The sequence below is a fragment of the Lagenorhynchus albirostris genome, chromosome 13, assembly GCF_949774975.1.
Source record: "Lagenorhynchus albirostris chromosome 13, mLagAlb1.1, whole genome shotgun sequence".
Lineage (NCBI taxonomy): Eukaryota > Metazoa > Chordata > Mammalia > Artiodactyla > Delphinidae > Lagenorhynchus > Lagenorhynchus albirostris.
Genome location: NC_083107.1, coordinates 71,467,257 through 71,490,310, shown reverse-complemented (window position 1 = coordinate 71,490,310; position 23,054 = coordinate 71,467,257). Strand labels below are relative to the sequence as shown.

At 51.7% G+C, this 23,054-nt stretch overlaps 1 protein-coding gene across 5 annotated transcripts in view; it reads left to right on the top strand.

Moving 5' to 3' along the window:
* KLHL29 (kelch like family member 29) overlaps positions 1-23,054 on the top strand; it is a 311,729-nt gene that overhangs the window by 137,768 nt on the left and 150,907 nt on the right. Inside the window, exon 1 of one of the 5 annotated variants that reach the window (XM_060169434.1) lies at positions 22,879-22,982. The exons of the other annotated variants lie outside the window; for them this stretch is intronic. The gene's annotated coding sequence lies outside the window, so the exon portion shown is untranslated. Of the gene's footprint in view, positions 1-22,878; positions 22,983-23,054 lie in introns of those variants that run through there. 5 annotated transcript variants of the gene reach the window in all.

Here is a 23,054-nt window from a genome sequence, read left to right as displayed (position 1 = left end):
TGGTGATGGTATTTAATAACTAATTACTCTAATGATCCTGCAGAAATGCTGGAGACCTGTTTTAGGAGAGATGTCAATTAGAGCCATCTGCACGGTGAATAAAGGAACCCTACCCCAGCTGTACTGTTGAAACATGTTAGCGTTTTCCTACCAGCGGCCATATGGTACTTAACGAAAGTGAATTGTTCACACTGCACAACCCGCGCCTCCTGATGAATACCAGCATTTTGTTTTGGAAAATAGTTCTTCAATCGTGTGGAATATTTGTCAATGCAATAAGTAGCAAGTTGGAAGCCGGCAAGCCCTTGAATGCAAAAAGACTTCCCTCACCTCAAGATGCTCTTGCCCCATCCCAGCCCACCCCCTGCCCCCGCCGGCTGCCAAGCCCAGCTCCACCCCAGCCCCGTATCCCATCTGTGCTCAGTCCTCAGCATCTGCTTCCGAATCTGCTCAGGAGAGCCAAGGCCATGCAGGGTTCTGGCACCACCCCACCTTGGCATCTCGATTCGTGTGAAATCAGAAGCAGGATGTCTGAAGCTATGTAGAATGGGAGCACGGAGGCTCCAGCTGGAAGGGCACAAAACATTGGGCAAAAGTCACCCAAGAGTTGAGAAGTAAGTATAGGATGTTTGGGTGTGGCTTCCAAGAAGGGTTAGCTTTCTACTTGCAATCTGTTCCTTTCAAGAGGTACAAAGCTCAGGTTGGTACCTGGATGCTCAGAGAGCTGGAGGAGGGTGGTTTCGGGGGCTCAGCAGAAGCCGGCCTGAAGCCTCGTCCTTGGCACCAGCACAGGCAGGGCCACCAATCAGTAGTGACCGCAAGTTGTTGCCACCTGGTGGCCACTGCTCACCTGTGCCCAGAGAGCTGGGACCAGGGTACAGCCACCCTGTGGGTTCTGTTAACTGAGAACAGGCAGGTTTCAGAAGCCGACCAGCGCCAGGACCAGGCCTGTGCTGGGCTCTGATAGTTGTGCCCCCACCTCCCACCCACTGCCAGGCTGTGCTGGGCAAGGGGACCCTCCACTCCCTTGTGGGGCTCTGTGGCCTCCACAAGCTGAAGGTCCTGCTGTCAGGACCGCAGGAGGAAGCTGTTTTATTGCGGTCAGCTCTGGGACCAACAGGATTTCACTTGCTGGCAACGTCTCTTCTGGAATTTTCCCTAGGACCAAAGTCACTTATTAACGCTTAAGAAAGGACAAGACTGACTGCCGTTCATGATACAGATCTGCTGCAAGTCCTGAAATCCAATACGTTCTTCGCAAAACCGTGGTCCCTTAAATCTCACTTAGTTCCAATTCAGCAGCAACAGGTCCCTAGTTACAATAATGATCCTAAGTTGAGCCGAACACATCCCTAAAGGAAACCCTTCAGGGTGAAAACTAGCAGAAATGAGCTCCCATTTGTCTTGACCAGCAGGCTTCACCGTTTGCTTCCCATGTCCGTGCCCTGAGTGTTGCCCCATGCTCACTGACACCTGGCCCTGTAACAGACGCGTGTCTGAAAGAAGCAAGTCACGGTGACCCCAGGTGGCCACCTCAGCCAGGCGACCAAGGCCGCGGGCAGCCTCGAGCACGCTTGACCATGAAAGGTGCCCAGAGCACCTCAAGTAAGTCACTAGCCTTTCCATGGGCCAATGACCCTCGCAGACTAGAGCCCACTCTGCTGCCTTTCTTCCCACCCCATTTGGGGCCGTGCTTCGCAGTTACCCTAAAGAGTTAAGGGGTTAGGGGAAGGGTAGGGGAAGGCTGGGGCCAGTTTGACATACGCAGCCTGGTCTGAACATGAGTGCTGTGCTCAGTTGCTGAATTTGATGAATTGCATTATAAAATTTAAAAACAAATTAAAAAAAACTCTATTAACTCCCTGTAATGGCCTCCTCTTGGAATACACAGACAACAGCTCACTGGCAAGGAGAAAAAATACTCTCGTTGGCAATGTGCTTCGCTTACAGCAGGATGGAGGCTGGTGGGAGCTGGTGAAGCATGCAGGGGCCACACACCCTCTGCCCCGTGCCCGGCTTCCTGCTCCTGGGTCAAGAGCGAGGCCCCTTCAAGTAGACCGTTACGGGATCCACACGGCCCAGATTAGACTTTGGCTGGCTCTTATGTCAAAACCTAAACTGTGCTTGCTTTCGAGGCTAAAACACTTCTTTCAAGACTGAGCCATGAGAGTGATGAGCTTACGAGGTGTGGTACAGCCTTGGGGAGGACAGCCTGTGGTTTGGGGATCAGAATGTGTGTCGGGCAGGAGGGGGTGTGTCCCCAGGGTCACCCTCTGCACCAGGGAAAGGGGCAGGGCAGGGAGGTTGTTCATTGGTCACTGCGGGCCTCTGCAAATCCAGGAGCATTTCTGGGAGAAGGCGGGTACTGGCCTGGCTGCAGGCTACCAACTGGAGAGAGATGGACTTTTGTCGAGAAAGGATGCAGCCCTGCAGCTGTGTGTGCACGTGGGCAGAGAGGAGGAGCTCGGCCAGCAGGGAGGAGCCCCGGGGACCCAGGGGAGAGCTCCCTCCCTGTCTCTGCAACTCAGAGACCCAAGCTCAGAGAGGAGGACGAAGGGCAGAGTGACCTGGTCTTTGGGGAGCTCAAGAGGCTTTCTGCCAACCGGGGGCTCCTCCTTTTGACGGTGGCTCTTGGTCCCTCCGTGCACGTAAAGTGGTTTGGAGATACTTGGGGAGGATGAGGCGTGGTGTGCACATATGGCAGCCCTGGCTGTCCAGAGGCGGTGAAGAAACCATGTGTGTACATGTGTAGGTTGTGTGTGTGTGTGTGCACGTACACGAAGATCTGTGTGTGCACAAATAAGCTGTGCCTCATGACCTGGCTGCCCCGGGGCTGCGGGTTTAATGCGGACTGTGCATCCAGGGACCGTGCGTTTCTGGGAGCATCCTCCAAAACACTTGAGAAATGAGATGCACTTCAGTAGCCTGAGCCTCCCCCACCCTCGAGGCTGCTGCCGCACCCACTGGGAGGCTATGCTGGGCTTGGGCGCTGAGGAGACTTGCAGCTCCTGCCCGGCAGGACTCAGGACTGGCAGCATTGGGTGTCAGAGAATTCACGAGCCTCTCCTGGGAGCTCAGCTTTGGATACAATGCAAAGAGCTCCAGGTCGTGGCCACAGCTTCTGTGTGGCCTCTCGGGAGCCTTGACCCAGACCACGGAGAAAAGCCAGGTAGACCCGGGAGCTCCCAGAAAACTCCCCCCGTGGTAGCTCCAGATGGGGTGGGGCATTCAGAGTAAAGGGAAGAGAAATTATGTTTGTAATACTTTGAGGACCACCACCCCCGCTCCCAGGGACTAACAGTATAACAAGAATGGGGGCATCCACAGTCGTGAAGAGAACAGAATTTCCTCCTGCCATCACACTCTCTAGAAGGCCCGTTCCTGGACAGCCAGTGCTACTTACAGGCCAGCTGTGCTTGCAACTTTTGGGAGCCTGCTTTGGGCCATTTTGTGTCAATAAGACTGCTCTTAGGAAAAAATAATATTGCTAATTAGCCCCCACTGTTTTAAGTAAATGAGATTTTCCTATGGCATTAAAAAACCCAGAGATATGTGTGTGCATAATTTACAGAGCTCTTTCTGTGACTGTAATATTGCTCCCACCATTTCAATTGAAATTCGAACCAGGTGAGGAGCCACCCAAGTCCCCGGTCTTTGGAATGCCCTTCAAAGCAGCACTGGTTCCTCTCCTGTTTCCCCTCTGCGCCTGCGGCAGGCAGTGCTTCGGTTTTTGTGTATTTCGTGTAACAGTAAAGAGCAGAACAAGGGCTTCGGAAACATCCAGCCCCGGGGTTGAATCCAGGTGCAATGCTTTGTGAACCTGGGCAGTCACTCAGCCACATTCCACCTGATAGAACTTTCCTCGTAAGGTACTCTTCATCATTATTCTTTAATTTTTGTGAAGCAAAATCATGAATGTGAAACACTGAGCCCCATGCTTAGTACATAATAATAAATTACATTGTAAATGACAGTTCTTATGGGTCAGTGCCCTTGTTGACACGCAATGTCTTCCCAGGCTGGAATCTTCTTCTCTTTCTTGCCTTCTGTTCAAAAGCTATGCATCCTTGAAAAGGTTGGCCTGCATGCCCCGATTCCAAAAAGCCTTCCTCGTTGGCCTCAGCCAGAATACTGGATGCCTTTGTGGCATCCCAAGATGCAAACGTGTATTCCCGCCCAGATGTCATTCTTTCCATTCTGCTCAGTGTCTCCCCTCCTGCACGTCGGGGCCATTCCTACGCCTGGCCTGCCACAGTCGCACTCAACCCAGGCAGGGCAAAGAGCGGGTGCTCAGGACATGCTTGTAGAGTGAATGGGTTTTGAATTGTTAAGTGAAACTGAGGTCCCACAGTCTGCTTTGGGCTCCAGTGGTTCAAAAAATCCCTTGCCAGGGACACCCGGGGTTTCACAGCCTAGAACCCCCACACACACAGGCTTCTTCTAAGTCCCCTAACCCCTTTTGATGCTGCAGCAATTTGGCTCTAAAAGAAGCAGCTCACTTGCAGTTGGGCACGAAGGAACTTTCTGGGCTGATGGAACAGTCTGTATCTTGATTGGGCCGGTGATTGTGACGATGCATACGTTTGTCAGAGCTTCTCAAACTGTACACTTAACATCTGAGCAGTTACTTTATGGAAATGTTACCTCCATCAGATTAGTTTGTTTTTTAAAAAAATGCAACCCAGCCAGACAGGCCAGGTGGAGGGCCCTGTTCTGGTCTTTGTGTTTTCCCCTCCCACTGCGGATGAGGTGGCATTGAGACGTGTGGCTAAAGCTAGGATGTCCCAGGATTGCTCTGGGAGGAAAGGAAGAGAGGGACAGAGCAGCCTCTGCGTCTGTGGGATTGTAATCCTTTCAGTCCTGAGCTCAGCCTCGGTGCAGGGGTACCTCCCCACCCTCCCCCCTGGACCTCACCCCAGCCTGCCGCTAAAGAACAGCCAAGCGCTAGCTCTCAGCTTTGCAGCCTCGCTCAGCCCTGAGCTAGAGTCCACCTCTCATCAGATACGAGAGGAGTTAACATTATTGTAAACCCCGAAGGCCCCTCCAATGGACATTTCACACCCATGTTTTGTAGCTGTGTTGTTCACAATAGCCAAAAGGTGGAAGCAACCTGAGTGTCCATGGATGGATGAATGGATAAACAAAATGTGGTGTATACACACAGAGGAACAGTATTCAGCCTTTAAAGGGAAGGAGCTACTACATCCATGGGCATATGCTGCAACATAGATGAACCTTGAAGTCATTATGCTAAATGAAATAAACCAGACCCCAGAGGACAAATATTGCAGGATTCCACTTATAAGAAGGACCTAGAGTAGCTAAATTCATAGAGACGGGAAGTTATTAGAGGCTGGAGAGAGGGGAGAATGGGGAGTTAAGAGTTTATTGGGTACAGAGTTTTAGCTGGACTAGGTGAAAAAGCTCTAGAGATGGACAGTAGTGATGGCTGTACAACATTGTGCATGTACTTAATGCCATTGAGGTATATGCTTAAGATGGTCAATTTCAGGGACTTCCCTGGTGGTCCAGTGAGTAAGACTCCACGCTCCCAATGCAGGGGACCCGGGTTCCGTCCCTGGTCGGGGAACTGGATCCTGCATGCATGTCGCAACTAAGAAGTCTGCATGCTGCAACTAAAAGACCCCGTGTGCCACAACTAAGACCCAGCGCAGCCTAAATAAATAAATAAATAAAAGTAAAATGTTTTAAAAAATGGTCAATTTTATATCCGGTACAATAAAAAAAAAAATCTTTCAAGAAAAAGAACAGCAACAATCCAAGGCCTATGCCTGCCTTCTGACCGCCATAAATTCTGACATCTCATATTCCAGAGGCGATGCTTGGCTAAGGATTGGGTCTCTACAAAGCAGAAGAAAACAGAGGCCATCTGATGCCTACCCCTTTCTTAAAATCCAAGTGCACGCCCTTTCAGAGTAACAAACGTCCTTCCTGAATGCTGGGGTCCTTTTTGTCAAGACAGACACACTCACACCACTGGATTAACTTGATTTCCTCTTGTTGACTCTCTCAAGCAATGCTTGGCCTCAACCTGACAGCTGAGGGGTGAATTTTCCTCCATCACTCCGGAAACTCCAAGCATTATAATTGGGGTGACCCGGTCCTCAAGACCCGGGGACCCCAAGCTGCAGAAATTAGAGCACACTCTGTGCAAGGAGGCTGGCTGTCAGGGTGGGTTCGTTCTTGGCCTGTAATGCGGAGTGACACTCGGCACTTGTCACAGCAGGGAGCCGGGCCCTCAAACAGCCACATGGCTGAGGACTTAAGGAGGCTGACTGTCCCACCTCTGCCTGGGGGACCAGATTGGATTTGTCCCTTGAATGTCATAACGCTGCACCCATCACCACCTCAAACTCAGTGCTGCCACTGTGCGCTTAGAGGAGAGACCGTCTGGGCCCAGCAGCATTCTGCAAGGGCTGCTGACCTTTCTGTTTGCCAAACAAACCCGGAATGTTGAGTCCTGATCTCTCTCCATAAGCGTATGTTGTGTTCAGGCCTTGAAGGGAACAAAGGGAGGATCCATCAAAAATGCCTGAGACCATTCGGTGGAAAGAAACCATATACTGTCTACCCTTGGATGGATGTGAATAAATACGTACCACACGTGGTAAACAAGGACAGCGGCATTGAGACAAACTTCGAGTCTCTCCTTCTGCCTGATGATTTGGTGGAAACCAAAACACTCCACACACACACACACACACACACACACACACACACTATACACACACACACACACACGCGCACACACACCAGGGATGGTGGAAAGGACTGTTCTGAACCTACCTGGCACCCCCTTTCGTCTGTTAAGTTCCTGTTCTCTGCAGAGCCTGGATGAGTGTGTGTTGCTCCCACTTCACACCAGCCCCCTCCAGTGATCACCTTCCTGTAATCTGCTTCTGCATTTGTTCCGAGTTCCCTGTGGGTGCCGTCCATGGGCACCTGGACCCATGGGCAGCCTGCAGCCTCACTGGACACTCTGTGGATTTGGGGGGAGGGGTCTGCTTTCCCCTCGTTGTCCCCTCCATCATGCCTCTGTGAAGAGAAGGGCATTTCAAGTCCTTTAGGAAGAAAGAGTAACTTCTCAGTTGGCTTTGAGCTATAGATTCCTGCAGTGGGCAGAAACATGGACTCCATGATACTTTAGGTGTAACACAATTGAACACACACACGTGCACGCATGCACACACACATACACACACACACACACACACACACACCCCTATAGCAGATCAAGAGGAGGCATCTGTTTAAGCACTCATGACCAGTATTATGTCAGCTGCATTAGTGCTTGGAACGCAGAGTTGTTTTAACTATAAAATATACTAGGATTCATTTGTTGGCAGAATTAGAGCAGAACTACAGGGACTAAGGGAAGCAGGACCCCCCATCTGGGTATTTGGGAAGGGATGGTCCATCGCCTTTTTGCTGGGATTCTAGGCATTTAGGGCTTGGCTACCTCCAGGAAGCTGCATGTTGAAGGGGAGCTGGAGAGGAAGACCTCTGGCCAGCCCAGCACCTTCATACACTCCTGATCAGGGTGGAAGGGCCGAATTCTTTTTTTTTTTTTCCTTGGCATGCGGGATTTTAGTTCCCCGACCAGGTTTCAAACCCGTGCCCCCTGCACTGGAAGTGCAGAGTCTTAACCACTGAACCACCGGGGACGTCCCCAGGGCTGAATTCTAATGGTGCTACTTTGGTTTGGTATTTGGGGCTGCTGGAAGCTTTGCAACGTGTCCAGAGGACGTCAGGATTTATGCCATAGGCTTCATGACAGTGAGAAACACTTCTGAGATCCCATGAGAATTATCCATGAGGAAGAAGGCTGCTCTTGTCTGTAAAGTAAAGTGGCTCTGTTGGCCCCACGGGTACCTACAGACCTCACCTTGCTGGTTAGAAAACAGGTGCAAGGCTGAGCCCATCGGACTGGACCCCAGTTAGCATTTGGGAAAACAGAGGCCAGCAAGGAGAAAGGGCTTATGCAAATTCACACCACCAGTAAGTGGCAGAACTAAGGCTGGGACCCAGGTTTCTCCTGATTCCTAATACAGTTCTTTGATCACCTAAACGTATTCTGAGCTGGGGAAGGCAGCACTCTCAGTGTGCACCCAGCACTCCTGAGGATTTGTTAAAATGCAGATTCTGATTCAGTAGGCTGGGGTGAGGATTCTGCATTTCTAACACGTTCTCAAGTGATGCGGGCACTGGGGGACCACACTGGGGGGAACAGAGATGCTTGCGGCCAGCTTCACTGGCAGGGAGGCCAGTGGTTTGGGTGCAAAGCTGGAATTCCTAATTCTCCATCACACCTGCTTGGCTCCATTCCTGTTCTGATTTATTATTTTTTACCACAAGGTCTAAAAGCTTTTGGCCTAGACCCCCAACAAGTAGGTTGTGTGTCACCCTTTGTCAGCTCCTTGCTCCCAGATCCCTGGTGCTCTCTGGCCTGTAGGAAGCTGGAATCACGCCTAAAAAGTACATTCCAGATGCTGGGAGGTGTGTGCCTGTGGCTTTGTGTGAGTAAAGCGTGAAAAATGGTCTCTGGTCATGGGCAGGGACACTGCGAGATACATCACTTTGTGAGCTGCCTGGGCTGCAGCTTGACTCACTCTCCTGTGTAGTGTCTGCCTCCACATTTACGGATGATGTGAGAGTGTGTGCCACGGATCTCCATCAGAATAAGAGCTTCTCAGTGGAGTTTGTCAGGGCCTCTGCTTTTTCCACCAATTCTCTTATCTGGAAACCTCCTACTCAGGGCCTAGATTGAGAAAAGGCCAGAAAGCAGCTCTGAAAGGCTAACAGAACAAGTAGAGATCACCAGGTTTGTGTACCCAAATCTCATTCTTTTTTTCATCATCCACCCATTGGGGTTTAATTCAGAACTATTCTTAAAAAGAAACACAAATCGACTATAAGATTGATAACCTAGATTCAAAATTCAAAGCAAATGTTGCAAATTCCCAATCTGGCAAGAGTAAGGAAGAGGGGTTGGAAAGATAACAGAAGCAAGAAATGTTTGCTAGAAGCTAATCGGAGAGGAAGCAGCTGCAAAACTCTGGAATTCGACATGAACAGTTAGGAAACACCACAGTCTGGACCAGTCAGTGTGGGGACACTGGGTCCTACGAGGGTCCTTCAGTTCTAACTAAGCATGATGCGGTTTAACAGCCCAGTGTCCCTGTTACGTTCAATTCTGTTCAGCATATTGGGAAGTATGCAGTGTATTTCAGAATATTTTGTCTTTACAATGGCTAAAATATTTTGTTCTTATTCGGGATTTAAAGGACTCGATTTCATTTAGCTCAAAAATACGTCTGCATGTAAGAAAAATAAGACTTTTCACTAATAATCCTGGTGAATGTGGATGCTGCTACATGACCCTTATTCTACCTCCTTCTGGTTACGTCCCAGGTCTCTTTTCCTTTTTCTCTCTTTTTCTGACCTCTTAATGGGCGTATTCTGCACAATTCTAACCTTGCTATATGTTTAATCTTTCTACAATCTGACCAATTACTCCCTAAGCCCTAATGACTCCAAAAGCTTGTGTCCCCAGCCTCCAACTTCGGATTAAACGACCTTCAGCCTGATGTCCTCCCACCTTAGAGTCCACACACCCCAAACCCAAATCCTCACTTCCCTGGCAAACCTCCATCCTCTTCCGCGTTCCTCATTTCAGTGAACGCTCTCACCATCACCCAGTCCTGGGAGTTGGCTTTGGCGTCTTCCCCCTTTGTAACTTCTCACTTCTGGCTCCTCCCTGTCTCCTCTGCGGCAGCTCAGACCCTCATCTATCCCCCCCCTGGGCTATGTGTATCCCTGTTTCCAGTTTTCCACCTCCAATCTGTCCCCCTCATATCTGCCCCCAGTCCTTCGGAGGTGCTTCCTCTTCCTCACGCTTTCTCCTCAGAGGCCTCTGTCCACACCCGCACTATTCAATACAGTAGCCACTAGCCAGATGCACTATTTAAATTAAAGTTAAATAAAATTTAAAACTCAGCTCCTCAATCATATTAGCCAATTTTTGAGTAGTCATTAGCCACATGTGGCTAGTGGCTACCATATTGGATAACACAGATTGTAGAATATTTCCATCGTTGCAGAAAATTCTGTTGGACAGTGCCAGTCCACACTGTTCTTTTATTTTTAGCATCTTTCTTTCCCTCTCCTTCTCTCTGAATCCTCCCAAAGAGTCACAAAGAAGTTTCCTTACAGCCCAAACCTCGTCTTAAGCAGCACAGTGCCTAGTCCTTCTGAGAATGTATAAGAACACATTAGAACTCCTTTGACCGCAGCAGACAGGCACACAACTCCAACTAATTTAAACAAAAAAGGGAACGTGTCAGCTCTTGTAACTGAAAATTTCGGCAACAGCTCCCGTCATAGCTACACCCAGGAGTTCATGTAATCTCAGAACTCTTTTCAGGCTCTAATCTCTGCTTCTCTGTGTGGCTGGCTTCATTCTCGTCTGTGTGCATTTCTTCCTCCCCACGCCCAGGGAAGATGGCCAGGAGCTGTTCCAGCTCACAATGTCCACACTGTTCATGATCCCAAGGGAAGAGAGACCCTTGATTTCTGAGTTCACATAACAGGTCTAAAATATCTGGGTCTGTATGGGCCATGGACCCTGAATCAGCAACTATGGCCAGGAGGATAGAATACGCTGATTTGCCTGGCCTGGTCACGCGCTGACCCCAGTGGTGGGTCAGAACACCCAAGCCATATTTAATGGGCTCCACATGGAAAATCTTCTTTTACCACATGGAGACAAGGACTGGATATCAGACAACAACAGATTTCACTACTCAATTCTGCTCAGAACCTTTCTCACAGTCTCCATTTAGCAGTCATCTTCCTGATGCCTGGAGAAGCATCTAAACAGATGCTTAACAGAGAGTTGATACATTAATGGATAGATAAATAAATCAAGGGATGGATGGGTGGGTGAGTGCAGGGATGACTGAATGGATGGAAGGATGGATACACACATGCTTAGCTAACACTGTGGAGAAGGCAAGAGGAGAGAACCAGGTCCCAGAGCTCAAGGGGCTCACACTCATACCCAGCGGAAGCACCACTTCCTGGCTGCTGGTCTAGGATCCCCTTGAGGATTGGTCCAGCCCTGCCAGACGGGGGCTTCTTGAGAGCATCTCTGCACCCCTCACAGCCCCTGGCAGAGTACTGAGTACCGACCAGGGCTGGCTAGTGGGCTACGTGTCTGGCAGCGGCTCTGTGTGTCTTTTGTTTTAGAGGGACAGTAAGACAGGAGCTGGCCAGTCGTGCAGTGTTATTCCGGTGTCTGAGGCAGCAACTCTCCCAGGATTCCTGGTCGAAGACACTATGCATTCACCATCCTTATGCAAGCCCCTCACAATTGAAAACATGTGTGAGATGATATAAACTATATATTGGTCTCTGTCCCCAATTTCTGACACAGGGCTCCTGAAACCCTTGTAATTTCCCAAGAGATAAGAACACTTGGAGCATCTCTTGTTCTAATACTGGTCATTGACCTCTGTTCCTGACACAGGGCTCCTGAAACCCGTGTAATTTCCTGGGTGATAGGAGTGTCTTTTGTTCTAGAGAGGCAACTCTGGGTGGGCTCCCAGATGGCCCCTGGATGAAGGCTGGTCACTGGAAAGACCGAGCCATGATTAGAAGCTTGGAATTTTTAGCCCTACCCTTCATTCTCTTGAGAAGGGAGAGAAGCTGAAGATGGACTTAATAATTGGCCATGCTTACATGATGAAGCTTCCATAAAATCCCAATAATACAGGGTTTGGGGAGCTTCCAGGTGGGCGAACACACCCACACCGGGAGGAGGATGCACCCCATCTCCATGGGGATAGAAGCTCCTGCCCTCCGGACCCTCGCAGACCTCGTCCTGTGTGTCTCTTCATCTGGCTGTTCATCTATAGCCTTTATCATATCCTTTAATAAAGTGGTGAGTATAAGTGAGTGTTTCCCTGAGTTCTGTGGGCTGCTCTAAAAAATTAATCAAACCCGGGGAGGAAGTCATGGGAAACTCCATCCATTGTTGGTCAGTCAGAAGCACAGGTGACAACCTGGACTTGCAATTGGCATCCGAACCGGGGGTGGGAGGTCAGTCTTGCAGGATGGAGCCCTTGACCTGTGGGAACTGAGGCTGTCTCCAGGTAGATAGTGTCAGAAGTGAGTTGAATTGTAGGACACCTGGCTGCTGTTGGAGACTTGCTTGTTAGGTGGGGAGAAAATCCCCACACGTTTGGTGACCGGAAGTGTCAGAAATAAGTGTTCTATGTAAAAGAACAGGAGACCCACAGGATAAAGACCCACAGTAGGGAAGAACTGAGTTTTCCCCTACCTGGGAAAAAGAGTTTTTCCTATACAACATGTGTTTTTAAGAAAGTCCAAGCCAAAAAAATCCACATAATTGATGCTCCCGGCAGACAGCAGCAGAGCGGGTGTCTTCTTCTTGTGCAAAAGGATGTGTGGGTTTTGGCCCAAAGTCCAGCTCCCGGGAAACAGTAGGTGTGTCTTCCATCCAGAAGCTCTTGTTTCTGGCACGGCTGCAGGCACTGTCTAGTGAACTGAAGAATTAATCCTGGGAAGTAATTAGCACTGCTGGGAGTGGCTGGGGTGTGGGCCGTGTGTTGTCAACAATGTCGCCATGCTGGTAGCCTTGGGCAGCAGCACTAAGAAGCCTAAACGGCTCAGTCAGGCGACTAGGGCCGAGCAGTGTTTTGTTTTGCTCTGTTTAAATTTCCATCCCTTTAACCTCTGGTTTAAAATAGCCTCTCTGAAGTCAACAGTCATATTTCTTCCCTGGTTTGTTCGTTCTTTTTCCATCCTTCAATCGCATCTTTTTCTGTGCACATGTTCATTAAGGAACAAAAATTCGCTAGGCTTCTAGAGGACGTATTTCAGCCTCAATAGAGTCACCCGCCTGGAGGCGTGCACACCCAGAGACGCTCCTGCAGACGGCAGGGCCCAACGGTTGTAACCAGGTCTTCAGGGGAGGTGCCCACCCCCCCCCCCGCCGCCTCTGCCAACCTGATCTTCTTCTGTTTCCATGAGGCACTTAAGCTCTGATGGGGCGGCCCGCTCTCAGGGTTTGGCTATTGCAAGATTTGCTGAGTCTTGCTTTCTGGAGTTGACCTTTCCTACAAAGCATGTGTCGTGCACAGGGCTGCCCAGGCATTTGGAAGAAGAGAGTCCTCAGGAAGCCAGGGTACAGCCTCTTTCCTTCCTGCCTTCTCTCCCCAGGATGAGGCAGGGTAGGGACCATCCCACAGGGACAGTCTCCCGCCTGGATCCTCAGGGATTCAGCGTCGAAACTGGGAGTTGAACTTGGAAGATGGGCTCAGAGTAGCTGCCTGGGCCTCTCACTGGGGACACCTGGGGAAGGAACCAGGTCTATTTAACGCTCCTAGTTTACAGCTCCTGCTTGGCTGGGTCCAGGCTCTGGGGGACCTCGGGAAAGTCACTTTCAACTCTCTGAGCCTCTGTTTCCTCACCTGTGAAGTTAAGATTGCACTGGGGCAGGCTGATTGCCGAAACAACCCCAAAATCGTAGTGCCGTAATCCAGTAGAAGCTTCCTTCTCTCTTGGCCACCGTGGGGGTGGGCCTCCAGGAAGGAGCTCTGCTCCGTGACCCCGACAGGAACCAAGGCTCCTTCCACGGTGTGTCTCTGACACATGGTCCTCGTCCTGCCCTACCAAGGACAGGGGACGAGAGGGAGAAGAAGGCAGCCCTGCTCACAACCACGTAGGGCTGTGGGGGACCCGAATCACTCCCACGGCCCCAGCTAGAGTCATGCGGGACTGGGGTGTGTTGTCCCACTGTGGACCCCAAGAAAGAGGGGGACACAGACATGGGAAGTACCAGCGGCCTCTGCCAGAGAGACAGCAATGAGACATTCCTCCCCGGGTTGCCCGTGAGGGTTAAATGTAAGATGCTTTGGCTCTCCCAGCACAGGGCCTGGCCCCGGAGATGTGGAGATACTGTTATTTTTCTTCTGTTTCCCCTACCAGTTATTCCCTTGAGGTTTATGCAAATGGCAGCCCAAGGCAAGGAATTAAGTGCATGTCCGTCAGCTCTGAAGCTGCTTATTTCCTTGTTTCCTCGCAGTGTAACATTTCATTAGACCTTCCAGATGCGGAAGAGCAGGCAGATTAGAAGTCGGATAGTGCCTAGAAGCCTGCTTCGTGGGTTTCGGGGACGGCTGGAGCTTCAAAGCTATTTGGCATTTCCACTGCCGAAAGGAGCAGTTGTGTTTTAATAAATGGCCGCCTGAGTAATTTTCCTCGAAGGAATTGCTTCTTGGATGTGCCTGCCCCCAAGGGCGCACTGGCTGTGTCCTCTCAGTGCTCCTGGAGCCCGTGCGTTATGAGAAGATGCTTGGGGCCAGGAGCCCATCCAGTCTACCTACCCCGCACTCATGATGTGACCCCAGCGAGCTCTCCAGGACCCTGTGGAGGGCACTGGACAGGGGAGAGGAGTGGGATATATGGGTCTTGACCACAGTTCTAAGGAAGAGGATTTGTCCAACCAGCCTGACCTGTCCCTTCCCGGCGGCCACGGGCAGAAGTGGTTCCCACTTTAAGATCAGGGCAGATTCATTTCTTCACTGACCTTGACTGACATAGCCCACCAACAGGTGTGGGCGGCCTGGTGGGTGGGGAAGCATAGGAGGGGACAATGGAAGTCCCCCATCCGGGATGTCTCTACCTATGGGAGCCATGCTGACATGGAATTGCAGCATTCACTCATTCATTCACTCATTCATTCATTCTTTACTGAGTGCCTACAAGGGCCCAGGCAGTCTGAGCCATGATCCAGCAGTGAATAGAACTGGTCACCACCAGTTGGGCGTGGTGGCTGAGAGCCACACTGCCTGGGTTTGAATCCTGGCTCTGCCACTTCCTAGCTGGGTGACCTTGGGCAAGGTGCTTGGCCTGTCTGTGCCCCTACTTCCTCATCTGGAAAAGGGAGATGGCCATCGTAATAGCTGATTGTTATGTGGATTAAATGAATCAATATCTGTAAGCACCGCCTTTACAGAACTTACATTCCAGTGTGAAGGAGACAGAGAAATCTAAGTAAATTATGTAGTCTAAAAGAAGGCAATAAGAGCTACCGAAAAATGAAACAGGAAAAGAACTTGGCATTTTAAAATAAGCTGGTTAGAGAAAGTCTCACTGAGAAGGTAACATTTGAGAAGAGACCTAAAGGAAAGCAGAGCCCTAGCCCTGGGGCTAACTGGGGAAGAGTGGGGCAGGTGGAGGAGGAGTAGCATGTGCAAAGATCCTGGGGTAGGAGGGGCCTAAGGTGCTGGAAGAGCAGCAAGGAGGCCAGCGTGCTAGAGCAGAGCTGTCGGTAGCTGGGGTGGGGGAGATAAAGTAAGAGAGGGAAGTGGGCCCCAGGCTTCACAGACCTTGTAAGGGTTTGGCTTTTTCTCAGGGTGAGATGCAGGCCGTTGCAGGGACTTGAGCAGAAGAGAAAGATGGTCTGACTCGGGTTTTATCAGGATCACTCAAGCTGCTGTGTGGAGAATACGCTGAGTGAGGGTAGGAGATGAAGGAGGCAGCTGAGCTGAGAGGCTCTGGCAGAAACCCAGGTGAGAGACGATGGCAGCTCAGACCAGGGTGGCCAGGATGGAGATGGGGAGAAGTGATGGGGTCAGGAGGTAACTCAAAGCCATCAACATATAAGAAGCATTGTGAGTTGGAGGCAAAGGATCTGCAGGGCCAGGCTGGCAGGAAGCTTGAGTCCAGAAGTGAGGCCCGGAGGGGATGTGGAAAGAGCACAAATACAAGAGCTCTCCTCGTGGCACCACCACTTCCTCCGTTTGTGGCCCTGAACAAGCCACCTGATCTCGGAGATGGTTCCCCCTCTGTAAAACAGACGCAGGGCTAGGACTCACTCACGTGGCTTGAAGAGTGAAGGCATGCTGCAGGTGCTCGATAAAGGCTCCTTGCCTCTCCTCCCCGCTGTCTCCTTGCAGCTGGGTGAGGAAGGGTCAGCACAACAGAGGGGGTCCCCTGATCAGGAGGCTGAGGCCAGCAAAGGCTCAGGGGTGTAGAAAGTGATGCCCATGCAGGCACAGGGGCTGTTGGCACCTGTGTCTCTGCTTCACGGTGAGAGTCACCAGGTACTTCCCGTGGGTGGGCAGCCCTGGAGGCTGTGGGGTGAGCGCGCTGCTCCTGGGGACAGGCAGCCAGGGAGTGCGTGTCAGGTCAGGCCTTTTCTCGGGCTTGAGCTATACTGAGCTCCTTTTATTCTGGCCGCAGAAGTCCATCCTGGTGGTGCCAGGCTGGTATCTGACACCAGAGTCCCCCCAGCCTCAGGCAGGGACCCCCCCAACTTCCTCCCCATCCAAGCCCAGACCTCTGCAGCATTCTTTGTTGAACCCCAGACAGTGGGGTATCAGCCTCGCTCTGGTGCCGCTACAGGCCAGCCCTCTGTTAATGGACCGCTTGTGCCTGCAGACTGGGCTGGGCGGAGCCGGGAACAGATGATCATCTCACTCCCTCTCCAGGGGCCTCTGCAGCTGAGATCTGGCCCACAGACAGCTGAGCTCTGCAGCACCCGTTCAGTGGCCCGGACCCTGTCATCCCCATTTGTCCTCGGGATGCCCACACCTTTGCCCTCAGTAGACCCTGGGACTGAGCCCCCGTAGAGCTGGGGTCTGCACAGATGTGACTGGGGGTAAAGTAGGATGGGTGTAAGTAGGGCTTCCACCCGGGCAGCCGATGGGGAGTGCCCGATGCTGAGTGTTTTCAGAGCTTAGCACGTGACCAGGCACATGGGACCCTGCAGAACAAGGGCTGGCAGAGAGCGGGGCCAAAGTGTAAAGCAGCAGAGTAACCTGGCGTCGTCAGGAAGGCTTCCTTGTGGAGACCAGAACTGAGCTGGAGGAGGACTGAATCAGCTATTGCAGGATGTTTGATGTGACCATTCCTGTTGTCCTGGAGTCTCAGATGAGGCACAAGGTTGAGCGTGAAATGTGCTCAGGAGCCCCACGTTAAAAGGGGAGCTAGGTAGCCCCAGGACACCCCCAACCTCCCCCAGCCCCAAAATTTAAAAAAAGCTTGTGATGACTACAGGAAATATACTTCCTGAGAAGAGCGTTATCCTAGGGAAGGGTGCTGAGGCTTTTCCCTCCCCTCCTGGGGACGTACCCCCCACCCCACCCCCAGCCATCAACCCAAGCCTTTCCTCCGCGGGACCTGGTGCTGCCCTGAGACTGGAGCATTTGGGAGGATGTAACCAGACACCAGCACTGTGCCTGACTCTGCAAGACCAGAGGTGGCCGGTCAAGGTAACGTCCCGGTCATGTTTCCAGAGTAGCCAATGCACAAGGGAGTCAGATTTGAGCTGTCTTGGGAGAGCCCACCCAGCAGGGGGTGAGCTGTCAGCGCCCTTCAGGGAGCACACTGAACACAGCCAGCCCATCCGGGCGGCTCCAGCAAAAGAACTCACAACAGTGCCCACTGGGTCTCCGCCACCCAGAGGCCATCTCTGCAGGCTTGCAGTGCTCTGGTCACACGTTGCCTCTGTCCTCTCAGCCTCCCTCCTGGGCACTCTGGGGAAGCCAGAAGCAGCTGTTAGTGAGTGACAAAGAGGCAGCACCCAGAGAGTGTCACATCCCACCCACCCCACCCCCATTACAGGATGCTGAGCCTGGGTCATCGGGGGCTGGGCCGAGGGGAGAGACTTTGAACTGGCTATGAGATCAGAGTTCTGATAAAAGATTGGACTTAGCTAAGGAGAAGCTGAGGATGAGATTGTTTTTAGAGTTGACCTTGCTAATGACTAGGTGTGTGACCACATAGGCTACTTGAAGCCCTCCGTGCTTCAGTTAAACATTCTAAGCACCCCCCTCATAGGTTTGTTCTGAGGACTAGAAAGGCTGATGCGTGGACAGCCCTCAGTACAATGCCAGGCACACAGTAAATGCTCAGGAAGCATCAGCTCTCAGTAGTAGAAGTAGCAGCAGCAACAGTAGTAACAATAGAAGTAGCACCCAAAAGTGACCAACAAAAAAAGCAGTGTGGGTCCAACAGGGTAGATTTGAAGGGAAGTAGTAGGAGAAAAAGAAATCTGTTTGCTACTGATTGATATCCCACTGAGTTCAACCTGTTTAATAAGCCCGTTACACGATTATCATTTCACAGGATCTGTAATAAAAAGAGCAGTGCTGAGTACAGGGGTGGGTGGGGGGGAGACCTGGAGCAGCTATCCCTGCTGCCTGAATGGTCCAGGAAGGCTTCTGGGAAGAGGTGGCACAGAATAAGGCCTCAAGCCATGCAGAGGTGGAGATACACCACTGGGAGAAGAAAGTGGTCTCAGGACCCTTGTACATGTCTTGTCCTTTTTGCTCATGCTGCAGCCCTGGGGACAGTTCAGCCCAGTAAACATCAGTGAGCCCCTCCGTTATGCCCAGCCTGGGGTGGGGGGCACTGGGACAGTGAGATGAGGACACAGGCTCTGCGCTCAGGGAGCTGCCAGCCTTGTGGGATGAGAAGACAAAAATCGTAGTATGTCGGGCTTCCCTGGTGGCGCAGTGGTTGAGAGTTTGCCTGCCGATGCAGGGGACACGGGTTCGTGCCCCGGTCCGGGAGGATCCCACATGCCGTGGAGCGGCTGGGCCCGTGAGCCATGGCCGCTGAGCCTGTGCGTCCGGAGCCTGTGCTCCGCAGCGGGAGAGGCCACAGCAGTGAGAGGCCCGCGTACCGCAAAAAAAAGAAAAGAAAATCGTAGCGTGTCAAGCAAATGTGGCTCCTGGTGAGATAGAGGGATTCAGGGATGCTGTAGGGTTCAGAGGAGGAGAACTTAGCCCAGGATGGGCACTCTATACACACACACACACACACACACACACACACACACACACCCTTTCATCTCTGTCTTTTCCCCATAACTGTTTCTTCTTCTGGGCAGATGGTAGGGTTGCACTCCTCCACCTGCTTGAAGTTAGACATGACCACGTGGCTTGCTTTGGCCAATGACATGAGAGCAGGAAGGACGCATGTCCCTTTCAAGGGACAGCTTTAAGAGCCAGTGTGTATGACTCCCCAAACCCTCTTTTCCTCTGCCACCGTGGCCAGCAGAGCCCAGGTGAGGGGCGCTCTCTCAGCCTGGGTCCTGAAGAAGGATGACCCCAGGTGACCAGTGGTGAACGGGTAGCAGGAGTGAAGAGCACACAGTTGGAGTTAAGCCACTGAGATTGGCTGTTTATTATCGTAGCCTAACTCACTTATCCAGGTGAATGCAAACATAAATTTCTTAAGTGGCCCAAATAGAAAACTAACCCTGGGAGAATCTTCTCTGAGCCCTGTGGCCTTTCCTTCGTTGGAGCCCCCTTGCCCTGGGAACGGCAGGTCTGGATCCCAGTTCCATCTCTGCCCTAACGCTCTGTGCCTCGGGTAACACTGTTGTCCAAGGGGGTTTCTGACCACAGAGAGGCTGTGAGAGTCCAGCACTGTGGGGATACGGTCTTCGGGGACTTGGGGGTTAGGGAACAGCCAGCGGTCAGCCTGCATTCATCAGCTTCCCTGCCTTGAGCCCTGAGGGTCACGGTGAAGGTCAAACACAGAGTCAGAAGCAGAACAAACCCAGGGCAGGGGGAACCCAGAGGGAACATGGTGGTCCTCGCTGCTGGTGGGCATGGGGCCAGCAGTCCCAGGGTGCCCGACAGGATGGAAGTGGCAGCCTAGAAGCCAAGTGTCCCTGCTTGGTTAATCTAAAAATAAACAGAAAAGCAACAAAAATCTATGTCTCAATTACTGCACACAAGCTGTTCAAACAGCCAGCTCTGCACTGGAGATGTGAACTTGTCAACAGAGGCTGCCTCGTTTGCATGCTTGGGTGGTGATAAAACACACGACCTCGAAACAGGCTGCCCTCTGGTCTGGGTAGCTGTTTGGGGTTTTTTGTTTGTTTGTTTCTAATTTAATTTAATTAAAAATACAGACATAGAATAAAGACAGTGAAAAGCTGAAGCAAGTACAAGAAGACAGGGCAGCAGCTCCCAAAACGAAGGTAGAGGAGGCTCTGAGGTCTGAGATAAGCCAGGCCCTTGAGAGAGAGGTGAGCAGGAGAGTGGCCGAAGCAGGGGACAAAAGTCTCTCCCAAGTGGCCCCAAACACTCCTCCCCTCCCCTGTTGATCATGGAGGAAGCCCCCGTGAACAGTGTGGGCCCTCAGCTCCCAAAGCAGAAGCAAAGGCTTTTTAGGGACCTCTCTCTCGGGGAGAGGGTGTTATAGCCCACGTCTGGGATGAGCTCAGTGGGCCGGATGCACGGCGGGCAAAGCTGAGACTTCCATCCTTGGCATTTATTTCCTCTCCCACATGCTCACCCTCACACTGTCCTAGCTCAAATACAGTCTGTTCTCCGAAATGAATGAAGCCCCAGGAAGCTGAGCTTCCCTGGCTCCAGCCCAGACCAGCCACTCCCTCCCCCGAGCCCACGGGCGCTCATGCTTTTCTGCATCCTTACTGTGTGCTCTCCTCTTGACAGGGCTACTTTCCACGGAAGCCAGAACCTTGCCCCACCCCTGCCTGCTTTCAGGATCTTGCCCAGAGCCAGGCATAATGAAGGCAAGAGGTGGCCAGTAAATTTGATACGACTTGACAAGGAAAGGGCCCAACGTGTATTAATCAAGAGCATGCCCAAGCGGCTGCTTGGGAGGGAAAAGGGGGCAGAGTCCTGCCTCGTGCACGTGGAGCCCCGGAAGAGGAAGCAGGCTACCTCTTAATTTCCCAGGAAGGGGTTCTGGGTAAGCAGGAGCCCCCAGAGATGGAGAAGAGAGGGCAGCGTGCTCACGCCAGCGCCGGTGAAGGTGCTACAAATCTTGCTGCTGAAGTGGTTGTTGGTTCTGCATTCACTCTGGACAGGGATTTTAATGTCCCCAGCCCTTGGGGCAATTCTGCAGCCATCAGCCCAGACACTACTTACTCAGTGAACTAAAAAAGCAGCCGAGTCTCTCCCAAGGATGATAATATCCTGTCACAGGCAGTATGATCTGCCAGCCATGTGACGGCCGTTCCCTAATGTTTCCAAATAGACTTTTGAATAGACCCTTGTCTAGAAGAGAGCAAATTGCAAGAGCATTTTTGGCAGCCAAATAGAGAGCGAGTATTAGTCTTTCTTCTTCGCAACTCTTGCTGCTAGGTCTGGCTCCAGGCACCGAGTAGGATTCATCCATCAGCTTGGGTCACTGATGAACACCATTTGCTGTGAAGAGACATCTTGTTGAATTAGTCAATTCTGCAAGATTCGGAATAATCAGGCATGCCAGAGGCAGCCTGTGAGAGAGCGGGAGGCCTGCTTAGAGAAGGGAAGTAACTGCAAAGTCTAGCTCCCAATTCTGCAATCGCGTGTTTGCAGGACCGGGGGAAAGCAGGCTCCAGGCTCTGGTGTTTCCATACTCTGTGAAGCCACCAAGAACAGGGAGTCAGAGGAGCAAAGATGGTTCCTCGTCATGATGACTCTGGGTAGTTGTCCTCTATGCCGTCAAACCATACCCGCCCGCCATCGCTGCCTCATCGATCCCGGTGTTTACGAGCCCCTAATTTATACACACCTCCCTTCTTCCCTCAGTTTATGCTGGTATTATGCGGCCAACTGTCATTTCCAATATCTTTTTTATTTTTCATTATCACCATTATAAGGATTTACACCAGTAGCGATAGCACAAATGCCTAGTCAATCTGTCCCATGAGAAAAGGCTCTGAATCCTGTGTGCCTTTTTGAAAAAAAAAATTACTGCATCAAAACCCACAGCCAGAATGTCTCAAAGTAAAGGTGCACACGGGAAGGGACAGAAGTGGGAGGCTTGTTATTTTAATATTGTTCCTCTAATACAGGCACTGGATACCACCTTTCCGAGGCAGGGAGATTGCTTTTTGCGTTAGAAATTGGGCCCAGAAAAGGAATTGGTGGCATTTTTCTGGAAACCTATCATCAGAAAAGCATTTTGAGACATGTGTCTTTTTAGGTCATGTATTAAGCCCTGTAATTATGGAATGTGGATTTTCTCCAGAATACCTCTGCCCCCCAGGGCCTTCCAAGGACCACAGTGCAGTGGCGAGCACTGTAGGAGCATCAGAGCGCCGGGGTCCTAGGGCCGACTCTGGTCCTGCTAATGGGCGGATCTTAGGCTGGTGTGTCTCAGGCTCTACCTGCATTCAGGTCCTCCTGGAGGATCTTGTGAAAACCGCAGATTTCAGCTCAGTAGTGCTGAGGCTGGGCCTGGGATTCTGCAGTCTAACAAGCCCCCAGGTGGTGCCAGTGCTGCAGGTCCACAGACTGCACTGGGTCAGGGGTGCTGAGGCCACTATCCAGGCCCTGATCTTCATCCTCTCCTCTTCATCTCCCCCACTTACAAAAGCCAGTGTCAACGCATCCCTGCCTACACCATTGGGACGTTGTGAGAAGGAAATGATGTGGTGCTTTTGAAGACCCTTGCGAAGGGTAAGCACTGTGGCCCTACAAGGTCATGCTGTTGTTGCCATGACCACCACTGGACCTTTAATGGAGGGGCTCCCTCCCTGCCCTCCCCTGAGCCAGTCCATTCACTGGTCTGGGGTCTGCTGGGCTGTGTCTCCCCCAAAGCTTTGGATGAGCCAAGACCTAGGAAATACACGCAGGTTTAGCTGGTGGTGGAGAAAGCAGTTCCCTGTCTTCCTTTAAAGGTAAAGATGACACCCTCAAGCCCTCTGTAACAGAGATTGATGCCGCCTGGGGAAGGGAAGCGGAGGTCAGGTGTCACTGCTCTGGTTTCTAATCTGAGCTATCGCATCCCTGACTCCCTTCTCCCCCCAGCCTGGAGGGCCTGGTAGAAGCTGCTTGGTTGGGTCCAGACCCTGGAGCTGCAGCAGGTCTTGGTGGAACCTGCCAGCAGCTAAGCAGCGGGGCTGGGATGAGCCACCGCAGCCTGACACCTGGACTGGGAAGGTGTCACACTTACCCTGCTGAGTGAGTGACCAGTGACGGCTGGGCGGGGGGCGGGGGCGGGTGGTATTCACAGGAGGACAGTAGTCCCTCCTG